The sequence below is a fragment of the Gymnoscopelus microlampas genome, assembly GCF_963454915.1.
Source record: "Gymnoscopelus microlampas genome assembly, chromosome: 20".
NCBI lineage: Eukaryota > Metazoa > Chordata > Actinopteri > Myctophiformes > Myctophidae > Gymnoscopelus > Gymnoscopelus microlampas.
This window is the reverse complement of record NC_139957.1, coordinates 25,116,695-25,127,438: the sequence shown is the minus strand read 5'-3', so window position 1 is coordinate 25,127,438 and position 10,744 is coordinate 25,116,695.

Here is a 10,744-nt window from a genome sequence, read left to right as displayed (position 1 = left end):
TATTGTGTTTGGAGCGTAAACCCTTGGTCTTTCCATCTTGGCCCAGCTGTGGCATCCATACTTTTTCTGATATATTTAATAATGAGGGTTTAAGATCATTTGAAGATCTCAAGAACAGTTATGGCTTACCAACATCCTCTTTCTTTTTTTATTTACAATTAAGGGCTGTCATTCAAGCACAGGGGGTCTCGTGGAAAAATGCTCTACCTGTACATACACTCCTTAACCACTTAACTAATGTTCCTAAATGTGAGGGTATTGTGTCCTATTTGTATAAGAAATTGAGAGAATCCACATGCCCGCCAATGGGTGTGTCTACCGTCTGGAATGTTGACTTAAAAAATTGGCAGCAGCCGGTCAACTGGAAAAGAGTTTGGGAAAATGTCTCCCTCTCATCACGAAATTATAACTACCAAATGTTAAATTTCAAATTTATCCATAGATTCTATTTGACTCCAAGGAAACGTTTTCAACTCCAGCTTTGCACAACACCCATTTGCATACTATGTAACAACAACAAATTAGGAACATATATGCACATGATGTGGGAGTGTCCAGATGTGAATTATTTCTGGTTGAGAGTTTCACAAGTATTATCTGAGGTGATGGGAATTCTTATCCCCCTCTTACCTAATATTTTATTGTTGAATGATGATTCAGTGATCGGGTTGACAATGCCACAAAGAAGACTCTTACTCTTGGGGCTGACAGCTGCGAAAAAGCTGCTAGTCCTAAGATGGAAACCCCCCCATAAAATAGAAACTTCACAATGGATCCTTGCACTAATGGACATGATCTCCCTGGAACTCTCTATAGCTCGAACCAATGGGGCAAAAGAAAACATGCTTGATACCTTAGCCATAGCACTGGAGAAACTTAAAACATGCTATTAACGATATATATATATACCTACTGATTATTATCTTCTCCCTTTGTTGTCTCCGCCAGGCCGAAAGGCATGGCGAGAGAGTATGTTTTACCCCCTGTCCGTCCGTCCGTGTGTCCGTGTGTCCGTCCGTCATTCGATCTGTCTGTGTACAGCTAATCTCCGGCACCGTTGGCTTGCTCGCAGCCAAACTGTGCACACACAGTCCCTGGATACCAGAGCAGAACCTCTGCCCCAAATTTTTCACAGGGGCCTGTTATAGCGCCACCAGGAGGCCGATTTGTGCAAAACACATTTTTTGACAGTACTCCTACAGATTTTGTCCAAAAATCCCACAAATCGGTACACAGTATCTCTACAGTCATTAAACGAAACGGGTCTTTCAGATTTCTCATATTCCATCCTGATTGGCTAAAAATGTCTTCCAAAGTTTGCAGGAGTGCTCCGTTTTGAACAAAATGCCTCAAATCATGAACACAGCATGCACTTTCCGAGAAATTTTGCAAGCACATTCCCATTAGGCCGAGGAAGAACTACCATTTGAACATTTTTAAATCAGCCTCATGGTGGCGCTATAACAGGCCGATTCGTGTTTTTACCTATAATTGCACCGATCTGTGTAAAACTTTGTATGCACACTCCCTATAGGTCAAGGAAAAACCTTTGCCCTGCATTTTTCACATCTGCCTTTTATAGCGCCACCAGGAGGCCGACTTGTGTAAAACACATTTTTTTATACTACTCCTTCCAATTGTATCCAAATTTCACGCAAATCGGTACACATGATCTCTATAGTCATGTGATCACGACGGATGTGTTTGATTTTTCATACTCCATACTGATTGGCTAAGATTGACATCTAAAGTTTGCATTATTGGCTTGTTTTGAACAAAATTCTGCAAATCATGAACGCACCGTCCAATTGCGCTCAAACTTTGCACGCACATTCACACTATGTTGAGGAACAAATGCCACCCTTTTAACATTGGCCTGTTATAGCGCCACCAACAGGTCTAATTCAGCAAAATGCCTCAAATCATGAATGCAGTCAGTGTCCGATTGTCGTGCAAGGCCTAAGAAGAAATGGCATCCTTTTCACGTTGGCCTATTATAGCGCCACCAGGAGGCCACAGTAGCCTACCTGACCTGGCAGAGACCTGTGCTCCGAGGAGCACTTTTTCTAGTTTTTCCTTTTTTATGCAGTTTTGCACCTGTATTTGCTTTGTTTATTTTATTGTCTCCGCCAGGCCGAAAGGCATGGCGAGAGAGTATGTTTTACCCCCTGTCCGTCCGTCCGTCCGTCCGTCCGTCCGTCCGTCCGTGTGTCCGTGTGTCCGTCATTCGATCTGTCTGTGTACAGCTAATCTCCGGCACTGTTGGCTTGCTCGCAGCCAAACTGTGCACACACAGTCCCTGGATACCAGAGCAGAACCTCTGCCCCAAATTTCTCACAGGGGCCTGTTATAGCGCCACCAGGAGGCCGATTTGTGCAAAACACATTTTTTGACAGTACTCCTACAGATTTTGTCCAAAAATCCCACTAATCGGTACACAGTATCTCTATAGTCATTAAACGAAACGGGTCTTTCAGATTTCTCATATTCCATCCTGATTGGCTAAAAATGCCTTCCAAAGTTTGCAGGAGTGCACCGTTTTTAACAAAATGCCTCAAATCATGAACACAGCATGCAATTTCCTTGAAATTTTGCACGCTCATTTCCATTAGGCCAAGGAAGAACTAACATTTGAAAAATTTCAAATCAGCCTCATGGTGGCGCTATAACAGGCCGATTCGTGTTTTTACCTATAAGTGCACCGATCTGTGTAAAACTTTGTATGCACACTCCCTATAGGTCAAGGAAAAACCTTTGACCTGCCTTTTTCACATCTGCCTTTTATAGCGCCACCAGGAGGCCGACTTGTGTAAAACACATTTTTTTATACTACTCCTTCCAATTTTATCCAAATTTCACGCAAATCGGTACACATGATCTCTATAGTCATGTGATCACGACGGATGTGTTTGATTTTTCATATTCCATACTGATTGGCTAAGATTGACATCTAAAGTTTGCATTATTGGCTTGTTTTGAACAAAATTCTGCAAATCATGAACGCACCGTCCAATTGCGCTCAAACTTTGCTCGCACATTCACACTATGTTGAGGAACAAATGCCAACCTTTTAACATTGGCCTGTTATAGCGCCACCAACAGGTCTAATTTAGCGAAACACATGTTTTTAACAAAATTTCTCAAATCATGATTGCAGTCAGTGTCCGATTGTCGTGCAAGGCCTAAGAAGAAATGGCACCCTTTTCACGTTGGCCTATTATAGCGCCACCAGGAAGCCACAATAGCCTACCTGACCTGGCGGAGACCTGTGCTCCGAGGAGCACTTTTTCTAGTTTTTCTTGTTTTTTAAAATATTATTATTATTTTATTTTTTTGCCATATTTATTCTATATATTAATGCATCTACCCTGTCTACGTCTGTTCAACCTGTGGGTGGGGGGTGGGGAGTAGGGGAAATTCTTAACTGGAGGGACAAGTAAGAACCCCTTGTTGGGTAGTTCAAATATATATCGGAATCAGCCGCACAGTTGTACTGTGCAGGATATGCTTGTTAAAACTCCTCCAGCTATGTAAACAAAAAACAAAATAAAAAACTTGATCACAAAAAAAAAAAAAAAAGTAACAAGAATCATGAGTGTGTTGTGACCCAGCATAGCGCCTGCATAATCAGGTACACTATGTTAATCACCAAATGTCTACAGAACATGTGGCTGATAGCCTAGAGTGCAGGGGTGTGAATGGCGATTTACATCTCTTTTGTTAAACTGAGAGACAACAGGCCTGGCCTTTGTCTTCTCTTCCTGGACATACCTCGACGGCAGGATGACACTGATCAAAGAAGTTGATCTTCTAGGTGGGGGGATTCTCTGACCCCCACCCGCCTGTATTCTAATGTGAGCGACAATGTATAAGAGTGACTGTAAATGACTTGTGACTTAGTGCTGACCACCAGCTGAAGGGCTGCGTGGAGGACAGGGGCTCTGCCCCTGGAAGTTGCTATGATGCTGTTTGTTTATTATGGAATAAATGAATGGTTCTGAACATGAACCTGGTCCGGACGTCTCTTCTCCTCTACTTTATTACAACTACCAGCCTGGTAACCCGCAGTTTACTGCCTCAAATACACAACACTGTGAACCGAGATTAACTGTGCACAGATACACAAGCACACATTCATAAACAACACACACACACACACACACACACACACACACACACACACACACACACACACACACACACACACACACACACACACACACACACACACACACACACACACACACACACACACACACACACACACGTGCACGCACACAAAACATAGTCTTTGCCTCCCGACCTAGTAACGAGGACAAACAACTACTGGATGTACTGTACATACTCCTTTAAGAATCAACTTATATTTTTCAAAGCCATTACAATCTTGCCCCTAGCCTTGTCCTGAGCAATATGGCAACAGGACAGGAATGACCTGACTGTGGTGTTGAGAACCAATCTGTTCCCTGGTGAATGGAGCCAGGGTAGGAGTTCACAACAGAACATTTTTCTCTGGCTCCACCTTTGACCCACAGATTGACTAGTGAGTTACAGCGGTTAGCTGCAGATTAATGGCCAGAGTTGTCTGTGTTCATCCCTCAGAACGACCCTGGAACCGTCTGTGTTAGGTTGTTACATGAATGCTGTTCATGAATGCTCTGCTCAAAGTGGTTCCCACAAGAAGTTAACTGTGGTTGTCAAAGACAGAGCATAAAGTGTAGCCTACCTGTCAGCTCCACAATGTGGCAATGCAGTGCAATGTCAGTGGGATGCAGTGTGTAATGTCATCCTTAGCTTTCCACAGGAATTATGGGGGATAAACACCCTTCTTGAATCATGTTTGTAATTGATTAAAAGAGGCAGGGATGTGACACAGGATGTCAGAGTGACATGTTGATTTGTGCTTCATTTACATATAATCTATAATCCACTCTGACAATGTTGTGATGAATGTTATTGTGACAAACTGCCTGAGTGCACTGCGAAGATGAAGTGTTATTGTTTGGTCTACCAACTCAGTGACAGACAGCTATCAGCGCAATAGGACATAGCCTGACAAAAGCGAGTATGGAGAGGATGACGTCACGCCACAAGGGTTCTTAAATAAACTAAAATAGGGAGGAAGGGAGTAGAGCAAAATGATTATTGGGCTGCTACCATAGCAACAGAGAACTCTAATTCATTTGGACCAGCACCTTTGGCTGGTAGCAATTATTGTATGAACCTCAGTGATCCTTGAGTGTTTGTTTCTGTTTCTATCTGTCTGTCTATTTAAAGTAATGACAGAAGACTTATCTGACAGCATACTGTATGTCTTTCGTCAGTTTTGAGATGTCCATTATCTTGTGATTAATTTGTCACAAATGTTAATAGAAATGTGTCTAATTGATGTCTGCATAGAGCTCTGCTTTCTGCCTCCAAACCCCACGGGATGGTGAGTAGTGTGCCCAGTATGACAGAATTGGAAAAGTCTTACATTTAATCCTGTGGGCTCCTTGCTCCCTGATGCAGCAGCATGTTCACTGAGTGATGCTTCATTATTATTAATCACTTCTATGGGTTCAACATTACTTGTCAGTCAAAAGGCCAGAAGCCATATTTTTTTGTTAGTGTCCCTGTTGAATGGCCTCTTTCTCTCTCGCTCTCTAGCTCTCTACCTCTTTCCCCATCTGTTTCTCTAATCTCTCTCTTGCTCTTTCTCCTCCTCTCCTCTTGCTCTCTCCTTTCTAAGGCAGGACAGAGACGGTATAAGTCTTTGCCTGTCAACTGGGATAGAAAACATCCTTCGAAGTTGATGGAGATTTATTAGGATGCTGCCCTTTGAGCAAAGATGAATGCAGCCTGTCCACCTGAGCCCATTGCCACATCTCTGCAATACTCGACACAGTTAATTTATAGATCTTCATTTCATTTTACCTTTATAAAAGGTGATGCAAGTGGATTGAGAACACATTGTTCTTAACAATAGTGACCTAGTCAGTGACTAGTAACTACAGAGAAAAGGAGTGGTTAACCACGTATAGTTATATATGCCTGCGTAGTCATACAACAATGCAACGTATTGTGAACTTGTAGATTGGCTATTCTAGCTATTTTTGAAATGTTTATTTTAAAATATATATTATTCCCCAATGTTTTTTTGTTGTTGTTGTTTTTTCTCAGACGACTGGGTTAATGTGATTAATTTATACACACACATCCTGGACCTGGCCAGAGCAGCCAGTGATGCGTGTTAGATCAATTAGGGCAGTCGTGGCTCAAGTGCCTCAATCAGGTATAGGGCATCTTCAGTTAACAAGCTTGTTCCATTAGGCAACCAACCAACCAACCAAACCCCTGCTGAGAGAGCCTGCCATATAGACAGAGAGTCCAATTTGACATCAGCATGCAGAACATGTAGTCTATCACCATGGAGACTGACATGTATCACTATCGGCTCAATGCCTCCTGGTGCAGGCACAGGCTCACCCTGGTGAGTCTCACTTACGGGGCTGCTGGCCAAAAGGAAAGTGGAAGCCACTCTGGGGGCTATGATTAATGCATGATTATGAAGAGAGGAAGACGGAGAGACATACAGATAGAAAAGACAGACTGAGAGACAGACAGAGAAGGAGGCAGAAAGACTTGAGAGAGAAGAAAGGAAATTCAAGAGGAGATGGATAGTTGGACAGAGGGATGACTAGTGGTGGAAAAAGTACTCAAATGTTTTACTTAAGGATTGTGAGCTTGTAGATCGGTTGTATATCAAATGTATATAGGGCTGAAGTGGTTAAAGGTAGGGTAAGTGATTTACTTTGGTTAAAATAAGTGTTAATTAGCTCTATATTCTGATAGTACTCATTGCTATAGAGTGTTTGTTCAGTAAAAGGAGTCTCCCATGTCTCTCCAGCTCTTATTAAACAGAACATGCATTTTCAGTACTCTCTCCTGATTGGCTTACATTTTGTCACCTACCTGAAAATGTACGTATATTCTGTTTACTAAAGAGCTGGAGAGACCTCTGTGACCGAACAAACGCTCTGTAGCAATGAAAGTTTTCAAATAATTGTAGTGGAGTAAAAGTACAACATTTGCCTCTGAGATGTAGTGGAGTAGAAGTAAAAGTATTGGAAATTGGAAATACTCAAGTAAAGTACAAATACCTCAATATTGTACTTAAGTACAGTACTTGAGTAAATGTATTTGTTACTTTCCACCACTGTTCATGACACAATGACCCTTTTAAATGCTAAGACTAAACCTGCTATCCTGTGCATGTACTGTAATCACATTTCTGACTGGGCCATCAGAATAGTTTTTCCCCCATCACAGTTAGTTCACCTTGCAGGCTGATTAAATCAAATCTGTACACCACAAGCTCTGTCAGAGCGAATCATATTCCAGTTGGCCTTAAATGAATCAATCTCTCTATCTCTCATGATGGTTAACCATTACCTGGAAAGTTAAGTGTGTGTGTGTGTGTGTGTGTGTGTGTGTGTGTGTGTGTGTGTGTGTGTGTGTGTGTGTGTGTGTGTGTGTGTGTGTGTGTGTGTGTGTGTGTGTGTGTGTGTGTGTGTGTGTGTGTGTCACACCATGTAGCATGAACACCTGCAACTGATTAATATCAAATATCTAAATATTTAATCAAGCACACTAAAGGTGGAGTAGACATGAAAATTACCCCAGAACTGTTATAAAGTGAAAAACCTCTTTAAGTCTATGGAGCGTCATATTTCTGTCTTATACTATATGTTTTTATGTCCAGCAGAGGGCACTAAATGTCATGATAATCTGATTATTTTAGAGCAGCAACAGTGTAAATGCTCATAGATCTTGAATCATCTCTTGAAACAAACATTATATGACACATACAATGTTAATGTCCTGACACAGTAATTTACACAGTGAATGTGCTGCTACACTTGAAGGGGTATTTCACTTTCAAACACTTGTCATTTTAATGTCTACTCTTTGATATTCATTTGATCAGATTCACCCTTCTCCTATATAACCCATTGAACTTCAAACTCCATTGTAACCATGTTGGAACATTTTAAAACATTTATGTTGTCCTTCTAATGTGTGAGGGGACCCTGTTTTTTCAGGTTTTTTGGATAACATTTTAAAATCAGTGTTTAATAGTCCATACTAAGACTTTCCTCTCCAAAACCTTTGTGCATTAAATAAGTATAATATATTATACGTATTTTATGCATTATTATATGCATTAATATAAGTATAATATCAAATATACAATGTGATGTTTGTCATTGTATCTATCTTCATTTGGTGAGCAAATTCAGTGAGTTTGAAGAAAGCTTTTGAGTGTTCATATCACTATACAATTTGACACATTATATTCCAATTAACAAGCAACGCCATGCTTGAGTTAGCCATTGCAAACATGAGATTCCTCCTACAATGTTTACTTGTCACACTCAGTGGCTCCATAAACATTCCCACAGCCCGAAAACAGCACCTCAAGTTCGATTTATGACTTGCTGCAGATCAAGGGTTTCTATGGACCATTATTATACATTATTATGTATTACATATCTCTCTCTCCCCCCTTGGTGAACTGTAGACTGTCTGTAAATTAAAGAGTATGGTCTTGACCTGCTCTACAGTACGAATGTAATGTGTCATGAACTCATGTCATAACTTCTTTTGTGATTTTATGGTGATATTCAATGCATACGGTTGACTTGAATTTACTTGACCATAAAAGGACACTTTATTTATTTCACCTTGAGAGGAAAATTGCGTCTTGAGGGGAAAATTCCCTTTCTGAGATTATGACGGGGTAAAAGGATTAGTTTTAATAGTGGAGATTACACAATTATCGTTTGACGTTGTGAACAGGAAGGAAGTCATGACTAAAATGCAGGCATTAAGTGGTGTAGGGGCGTTGAGAGCCCACTGACTTCAAGTGTTCCATATACTGTATCTTGTGATGGCAGTGTCTGATCTGAATGTGGGATGTTGGATGCATCATCCTCTCATCCCCATCTGAATCACTGACAGATGATTCACTTGTTTTGTGTTTTTGAATGTGAGTCTACACACACACACACACACACACACACACACACACACACACACACACACACACACACACACACACACACACACACACACACACACACTTCTCTTCATCCTTGACTTTGTTTGTAGTTGTCTGTCCATGGATATTAGCCCAGACACATGGTGTTGAGAGCAGGGGGTTCAATTTGTCTCCGATTTCTGCAGAAATGGCCAGATGTTCCACAGTCTCATGAGTGGTTAGACTTGGTGACTGCGGGACTGGCACACTTCCTCTCTATAGGAGGAAGTGTGCCCACTCAGCCGAATGGGCACACTTCCTCCGAAGGCAAGAGGGTGGGAGTCAGCGTTACTTAACTGAGGAAGAGAAGTTAATCAGACGAGACAGAAAGCAGACAGCAGGGCTATGAACTAAGTTTTCTTTTTATGGAGCTGCGTAAGTTGTCGTCACCTCGTCCAGACTTTATGTTATACTCCCATTCTGCCAGAATCACCCACACAGGCACTTAACTAACCACAGCAAAATAGAGTTGGTCTCTCTCGTTTTAAAGGATTTTAATAGGCCTTACAATTTATGCAATAGTTGTAATGTATTGTCCATTGCAAAGAGTCACTTATAACAGATCAAGCTGATACGAATTTGCACGGGCAGGTTCCTGGGAATCCTAAACAAAGGATATTGAAGTTGAATGGACCAGCATTAATCACACACTGTTTTGAATTGTAGTCAACCCTTTTGGAGGAAATTCATTACAGAGGAAAGCCTAATGGGTAAGACAGGAAAGAGGAACAAGCCTAGGACCAGGACATTTTCTACAAAATAACGAAAGCCTGTTCATATCATTAATTTCCTTACAGCTGATAACATTTTCAACAAAGCTCATAAGTCGATAGTGTATGTTTGGGCATCAGCGTAGTGGTTTAAATAAAGCCCCTCATAGCTCACTGTGTCAAAGCGTCAGGGCCTGGAAATCAGAGAGGCGTGCAACAGGAAAGAGGAACAACGCCTTGGACCAGAAACGGTTAATTCAAAATAACTCCCCTCACAACAGTCATTGTATACAACACGAGTTGATTTGTACATTTATAAAAGCTGAGGGGAACTTCATGGTGGGCCGCAAGTGAGGATTTATGTCTTGGCACCAGTGATGCAGAGTATTTTATAAACACATTACAATAAACTTATCTTTGTTTATCACAGTTCAGTGTCAGCAGTTATTGAAAAATTAGAGATGACAAAAATATACTTCTATGCGTAGATTTGCGCCTAGCTGTAACCATGGGCTCACATAATGCCCAGTTAGTATTGATCTGTGGTCAGTTGGGTCTCATCCTTGATTTTGGCCTCAATTGGTCACCCAGTATTGAAATTTTAGTATGACATATATCAGCTATAAACACTCCACATATACAGTAGCTTTTCATTAACTCAGGAACAGACAGTTAGGGTGATGTGCCCACCACAACAACAAAATGCACCTGTTCAACTATTAAAGGACCATACCGGTGGTCTGGCATGTATACCCCTTTGGCTACAAGTGCACTTGGCATTACTGCTGACCATTTTCCAAAGCATTCCGGATTAGATTTTTGATTAGATTCCATACATTTTAACACGGTAGACGGTATATGAAAATCAACTTGTAGAGTTGTATTTTATTGCATATTGTTTGGTCAAGGTTCATTTTGTCTTTAAAGCTTGGATTGATTTGAAAAGTGTAGG